The sequence below is a fragment of the Hippocampus guttulatus genome, unplaced genomic scaffold (genome assembly GCF_054856545.1).
Source record: "Hippocampus guttulatus isolate MCC_2025c unplaced genomic scaffold, RoL_Hgut_1.0 HiC_scaffold_29, whole genome shotgun sequence".
Classification (NCBI taxonomy): Eukaryota; Metazoa; Chordata; class Actinopteri; order Syngnathiformes; family Syngnathidae; genus Hippocampus; species Hippocampus guttulatus.
Genome location: NW_028233888.1, coordinates 227,501 through 235,000, shown reverse-complemented (window position 1 = coordinate 235,000; position 7,500 = coordinate 227,501).

The window sequence follows — 7,500 nt, the reverse complement described above, 5'->3', positions numbered from 1 at the left end:
GGCCTCTTGGCCGGCGTGAGAGTTTAATAATAGCGGGCCGGCTCATCGAGCGTGCGTGCCCGGGAAAAGGGCCTCTTGGCCGGCGTGAGAGTTTAATAATAGCGGGCCGGCCCGGCGAGCGTGCGTGCCCGGGAAAAAGGCCTCCTTGCAGGCGTGAGCGTTTAATAATAGCGGGCCGGCCCGGCGAGCGTGCGTGCCCGGGAAAAAGGCCTCCTTGCAGGCGTGAGAGTTTAATAATAGCGGGCCGGCCCGGCGAGCGTGCGTGCCCGGGAAAAAGGCCTCCTTGCAGGCGTGAGAGTTTAATAATAGCGGGCCGGCTCGGCGAGCGTGCGTGCACGGGAAAAAGGCCTCTTGGCCGGCGTGAGAGTTTAATAATAGCGGGCCGGCCCGGCGAGCGTGCGTGCCCGGGAAAAAGGCCTCCTTGCAGGCGTGAGAGTTTAATAATAGCGGGCCGGCTCATCGAGCGTGCGTGCCCGGGAAAAGGGCCTCCTTGCAGGCGTGAGAGTTTAATAATAGCGGGCCGGCTCTGCGAGCGTGCGTGCCCGGGAAAAGGGCCTCTTGGCCGGCCTGAGCGTTTAATAATAGCGGGCCGGCTCATCGAGCGTGCGTGCCCGGGAAAAGGGCCTCTTGGCCGGCCTGAGCGTTTAATAATAGCGGGCCGGCCCCGCGAGCGTGCGTGCCCGGGAAAAAGGCCTCCTTGCAGGCGTGAGAGTTTAATAATAGCGGGCCGGCTCATCGAGCGTGCGTGCCCGGGAAAAGGGCCTCCTTGCAGGCGTGAGAGTTTAATAATAGCGGGCCGGCTCGGCGAGCGTGCGTGCCCGGGAAAAGGGCCTCTTGGCCGGCGTGAGAGTTTAATAATAGCGGGCCGGCCCCGCGAGCGTGCGTGCCCGGGAAAAAGGCCTCCTTGCAGGGGTGAGAGTTTAATAATAGCGGGCCGGCCCGGCGAGCGTGCGTGCCCGGGAAAAAGGCCTCCTTGCAGGCGTGAGCGTTTAATAATAGCGGACCGGCTCTGCGAGCGTGCGTGCCCGGGAAAAGGGCCTCTTGGCCGGCCTGAGCGTTTAATAATAGCGGGCCGGCCCGGCGAGCGTGCGTGCCCGGGAAAAAGGCCTCTTGGCCGGCTTGGGGGATTGAAAAAAAATCCCCCATTCATTTTCAACGGGAGGGGTCGGCGGTACCGCTTGGTGTCCGCCAGACGGCGGTGTGGTAGGCAAATGGCGGGCCTGCACGGCGAGCGTGCGTGCCCGGGAAAAAGGCCTCCTTGCAGGCGTGAGAGTTTAATAATAGCGGGCCGGCCCGGAGAGCGTGCGTGCCCGGGAAAAAGGCCTCTTGGCCGGCGTGAGAGTTTAATAATAGCGGGCCGGCCCGGCGAGCGTGCGTGCCCGGGAAAAAGGCCTCCTTGCAGGCGTGAGCGTTTAATAATAGCGGGCCGGCTCATCGAGCGTGCGTGCCCGGGAAAAGGGCCTCTTGGCCGGCGTGAGAGTTTAATAATAGCGGGCCGGCTCATCGAGCGTGCGTGCCCGGGAAAAAGGCCTCTTGGCCGGCTTGGGGGATTGAAAAAAAAATCCCCCATTCATTTTCAACGGGAGGGGTCGGCGGTACCGCTTGGTGTCCGCCAGACGGCGGTGTGGTAGGCAAATGGCGGGCCTGCACGGCGAGCGTGCGTGCCCGGGAAAAAGGCCTCCTTGCAGGCGTGAGAGTTTAATAATAGCGGGCCGGCTCGGCGAGCGTGCGTGCCCGGGAAAAAGGCCTCCTTGCAGGCGTGAGAGTTTAATAATAGCGGGCCGGCCCGGCGAGCGTGCGTGCCCGGGAAAAAGGCCTCCTTGCAGGCGTGAGAGTTTAATAATAGCGGGCCGGCTCCGCGAGCGTGCGTGGCCGGGAAAAAGGCCTCTTGGCCGGCGTGAGAGTTTAATAATAGCGGGCCGGCTCATCGAGCGTGCGTGCCCGGGAAAAGGGCCTCTTGGCCGGCGTGAGAGTTTAATAATAGCGGGCCGGCTCATCGAGCGTGCGTGCCCGGGAAAAGGGCCTCTTGGCCGGCGTGAGAGTTTAATAATAGCGGGCCGGCCCGGCGAGCGTGCGTGCCCGGGAAAAAGGCCTCCTTGCAGGCGTGAGAGTTTAATAATAGCGGGCCGGCCCGGCGAGCGTGCGTGCCCGGGAAAAAGGCCTCCTTGCAGGCGTGAGAGTTTAATAATAGCGGGCCGGCTCCGCGAGCGTGCGTGGCCGGGAAAAAGGCCTCTTGGCCGGCGTGAGAGTTTAATAATAGCGGGCCGGCTCATCGAGCGTGCGTGCCCGGGAAAAGGGCCTCTTGGCCGGCGTGAGAGTTTAATAATAGCGGGCCGGCTCATCGAGCGTGCGTGCCCGGGAAAAGGGCCTCTTGGCCGGCGTGAGAGTTTAATAATAGCGGGCCGGCCCGGCGAGCGTGCGTGCCCGGGAAAAAGGCCTCCTTGCAGGCGTGAGAGTTTAATAATAGCGGGCCGGCCCGGCGAGCGTGCGTGCCCGGGAAAAAGGCCTCCTTGCAGGCGTGAGAGTTTAATAATAGCGGGCCGGCCCGGCGAGCGTGCGTGCCCGGGAAAAAGGCCTCCTTGCAGGCGTGAGAGTTTAATAATAGCGGGCCGGCCCGGCGAGCGTGCGTGCCCGGGAAAAAGGCCTCCTTGCAGGCGTGAGAGTTTAATAATAGCGGGCCGGCTCCGCGAGCGTGCGTGCCCGGGAAAAAGGCCTCCTTGCAGGCGTGAGAGTTCAATAATAGCGGGCCGGCCCGGCGAGCGTGCGTGCCCGGGAAAAAGGCCTCCTTGCAGGCGTGAGAGTTTAATAATAGCGGGCCGGCCCGGCGAGCGTGCGTGCCCGGGAAAAAGGCCTCTTGGCCGGCGTGAGAGTTTAATAATAGCGGGCCGGCCCCGCGAGCGTGCGTGCCCGGGAAAAAGGCCTCCTTGCAGGGGTGAGAGTTTAATAATAGCGGGCCGGCCCGGCGAGCGTGCGTGCCCGGGAAAAAGGCCTCTTGGCCGGCGTGGGAGATTGAAAAAATTCCCCCATTCATTTTCAATGGCGGGGGTACCAGGGGTAGAGCTGGGGGTACCAGGGGTAAAGAGCGGGCCGGCCCGGCGTGCGAGTTTGGCCGGAAAAGAGGCCTCTTGGTCGGATTGGGAGATTGAAAAAATTCCCCCATTCATTTTCAATGGCGGGGGTACCAGGGGTAGAGCTGGGGGTACCAGGGGTAAAGAGCGGGCCGGCCCGGCGTGCGAGTTTGGCCGGAAAAGAGGCCTCTTGGTCGGATTGGGAGATTGAAAAAATTCCCCCATTCATTTTCAATGGCGGGGGTACCAGGGGTAGAGCTGGGGGTACCAGGGGTAAAGAGCGGGCCGGCCCGGCGTGCGAGTTTGGCCGGAAAAGAGGCCTCTTGGTCGGATTGGGAGATTGAAAAAATTCCCCCATTCATTTTCAATGGCGGGGGTACCAGGGGTAGAGCTGGGGGTACCAGGGGTAAAGAGCGGGCCGGCCCGGCGTGCGAGTGTGGCCGGGAAAGAGCCCTCCTGGCCGGCCTGGGAGATTGAAAAAAATTCCCCCATTCATTTTCAATGGCGGGGGTACCAGGGGTAAAGAGCGGGCCGGCCCAGCGTGCGAGTTTGGCCGGGAAAGGGGCCTCCTGGCCGGCCTGGGGGATTAAAAAAATTCCCCCATTCATTTTCAATGGCGGGGGTACCAGGGGTAGCAGTACCGATTTTGGTCGTTAGGGGCGCTGTAGTAGGTAAACCAGATATGCGGAGTTAGGGGGTCAAGAAGGCGAAAGGCTTAGAAAGTGACCGTTCACCAAAATACTTTCCGAAACGTATATAGGGGGGCATGTGTCGGACGAGTCACCATGCTTTCTCGATGCTGGAGGTACCAGGGGCACAAAGTTGGCCGGGAAAGATGCCTCTTAGGCGGATTGAAAGCATGAGAAAATGCCCCCCATTCATTTTCAATGGCGGAGAGCGGGCCGGCCCCGCAGCCGAGTGTGGCCGGCGGAGAGGCGTCTCGGTCGGATGAATGAAGCGTGGAGCCGGCCTCTGACGGCGGAGCTCCGCACTTTCGAATATTTTCTATCTCCCCCTCCGGGCGGTCGACGGCAGTTGGGAAGGCCGCCCGAGAGGCGCCCGGGGCGGATACCTCGGGCGAAAAGCCGGCCTCTGACGGCGGAGCTCCGCACTTTCGAATATTTTCTATTTCCCCCTCCGGGCGGTCGACGGCAGTTGGGAAGGCCGCCCGAGAGGCGCCCGGGGCGGATACCTCGGGCGAAAAGCCGGCCTCTGACGGCGGAGCTCCGCACTTTCGAATATTTTCTATCTCCCCCTCCGGGCGGCCGACGGCAGTTGGGAAGGCCGCCCGAGAGGCGCCCGGGGCGGATACCTCGGGCGAAAAGCCGGCCTCTGACGGCGGAGCTCCGCACTTTCGAATATTTTCTATTTCCCCCTCCGGGCGGCCGACGGCAGTTGGGAAGGCCGCCCGAGAGGCGCCCGGGGCGGATACCTCGGGCGAAAAGCCGGCCTCTGACGGCGGAGCTCCGCACTTTCGAATATTTTCTATTTCCCCCTCCGGGCGGCCGACGGCAGTTGGGAAGGCCGCCCGAGAGGCGCCCGGGGCGGATACCTCGGGCGAAAAGCCGGCCTCTGACGGCGGAGCTCCGCACTTTCGAATATTTTCTATCTCCCCCTCCGGGCGGCCGACGGCAGTTGGGAAGGCCGCCCGAGAGGCGCCCGGGGCGGATACCTCGGGCGAAAAGCCGGCCTCTGACGGCGGAGCTCCGCACTTTCGAATATTTTCTATTTCCCCCTCCGGGCGGCCGACGGCAGTTGGGAAGGCCGCCCGAGAGGCGCCCGGGGCGGATACCTCGGGCGAAAAGCCGGCCTCTGACGGCGGAGCTCCGCACTTTCGAATATTTTCTATTTCCCCCTCCGGGCGGCCGACGGCAGTTGGGAAGGCCGCCCGAGAGGCGCCCGGGGCGGATACCTCGGGCGAAAAGCCGGCCTCTGACGGCGGAGCTCCGCACTTTCGAATATTTTCTATTTCCCCCTCCGGGCGGCCGACGGCAGTTGGGAAGGCCGCCCGAGAGGCGCCCGGGGCGGATACCTCGGGCGAAAAGCCGGCCTCTGACGGCGGAGCTCCGCACTTTCGAATATTTTCTATTTCCCCCTCCGGGCGGCCGACGGCAGTTGGGAAGGCCGCCCGAGAGGCGCCCGGGGCGGATACCTCGGGCGAAAAGCCGGCCTCTGACGGCGGAGCTCCGCACTTTCGAATATTTTCTATTTCCCCCTCCGGGCGGCCGACGGCAGTTGGGAAGGCCGCCCGAGAGGCGCCCCGGGACGGATACCTCGGGCGAAAAGCCGGCCTCTGACGGCGGAGCTCCGCACTTTCGAATATTTTCAATTTCCCCCTCCGGGCGGCCGACGGCAGTTGGGAAGGTCGCCCGAGAGGCGCCCCGGGGCGGATACCCCGGGCGAAAAGCCGGCCTCTGACGGCGGAGCTCCGCACTTTCGAATATTTTCTATTTCCCCCTCCGGGCGGCTGACGGCAGGTGGGAAGGCCGCCCATTCATTTTCAATGGCGGAGGTACCAGGGGTGCCGCTGAGGGTACCAGGGGTGCCGCTGAGGGTACCAGGGGTGCAGCTGAGGGTACCAGGGGTGCCGCTGAGGGTACCAGGGGTGCCGCTGAGGGTACCAGGGGTACGGCTGAGGGTACCAGGGGTGCCGCTGAGGGTACCAGGGGTGCCGCTGAGGGTACCAGGGGTGCCGCTGAGGGTACCAGGGGTGCCGCTGAGGGTACCAGGGGTTCGGCTGAGGGTACCAGGGGTACGGCTGAGGGTACCAGGGGTGCCGCTGAGGGTACCAGGGGTGCCGCTGAGGGTACCAGGGGTGCGGCTGAGGGTACCAGGGGTAAGGCTGAGGGTACCAGGGGTGCCGCTGAGGGTACCAGGGGTGCGGCTGAGGGTACCAGGGGTAAGGCTGAGGGTACCAGGGGTAAGGCTGAGGGTACCAGGGGTAAGGCTGAGGGTACCAGGGGTACGGCTGGAGGTACCAGGGGTAAGGCTGGAGGTACCAGGGGTAAGGCTGGAGGTACCAGGGGTAAGGCTGGAGGTACCAGGGGTAAGGCTGGAGGTACCAGGGGTTAGGCTGGAGGTACCAGGGGTAAGGCTGGGGGTACCAGGGGTAAGGCTGAGGGTACCAGGGGCGAAGCTGGCTGGGGGTACCAGGGGTTGGGCTGAGGGTACCAGGGGTTGGGCTGAGGGTACCAGGGGTAAGGCTGAGGGTACCAGGGGCGAAGCTGGCTGGGGGTACCAGGGGTGTTGCTGAGGGTACCAGGGGTGCCGCTGAGGGTACCAGGGGTTAGGCTGGGGGTACCAGGGGTTGAGCTGAGGGTACCAGGGGTAAGGCTGAGGGTACCAGGGGTGTTGCTGGGGGTACCAGGGGTCGCCATTCATTTTCAATGGGGGAGGTACCAGGGGTAGGGCTGGGGGTACCAGGGGTAAAGAGCGGACCGGCTCGCCGGCCGAGCGTGGCCGAAAAAGAGGCCTCCTGGCCGGATTGAGAAATTAAAAAAATTCCCCCATTCATTTTCAATGGCGGGGGTACCAGGGGTATGCAGTACCGATTTTGGTCGTTAGGGGCGCTGTAGTAGGTAAACCAGATATGGGGAGTTAGGGGGTCAAGAAGGCTAAAAGGCTTAGAAAGTGAGCGTTCACCAAAATACTTTCCGAAACGTATATAGGTGAGCATGTTTTGAATGGGTGACCTCCAGGGCGACACAGGGGAGGCCCCTAAGAGTATAATCAGACCATCGTGAGGGTGTTTCCAGCCACCCAAAAGCACTGGAACGGCCTCTGACGGCGGAGCTCCGCACTATCGAATATTTTCTATTTCCCCCTCCAGGCGGTCGACGGCAGTTGGGAAGGCCGCCCGAGAGGCGCCCGGGGCGGATACCCCGTGCGAAAACCCGGCCTCTGACGGCGGAGCTCCGCACTTTCGAATATTTTCTGTTTCCCCCTCCGGGCGGTCGACGGCAGTTGGGAAGGCCGCCCGAGAGGCGCCCGGGGCGGATACCCCGTGCGAAAACCCGGCCTCTGACGGCGGAGCTCCGCACTTTCGAATATTTTCTGTTTCCCCCTCCGGGCGGTCGACGGCAGTTGGGAAGGCCGCCCGAGAGGCGCCCGGGGCGGATACCCCGTGCGAAAACCCGGCCTCTGACGGCGGAGCTCCGCACTTTCGAACATTTTCTGTTTCCCCCTCCGGGCGGTCGACGGCAGTTGGGAAGGCCGCCCGAGAGGCGCCCGGGGCGGATACCCCGTGCGAAAACCCGGCCTCTGACGGCGGAGCTCCGCACTTTCGAATATTTTCTGTTTCCCCCTCCGGGCGGTCGACGGCAGTTGGGAAGGCCGCCCGAGAGGCGCCCGGGGCGGATACCCCGTGCGAAAACCCGGCCTCTGACGGCGGAGCTCCGCACTTTCGAACATTTTCTGTTTCCCCCTCCGGGCG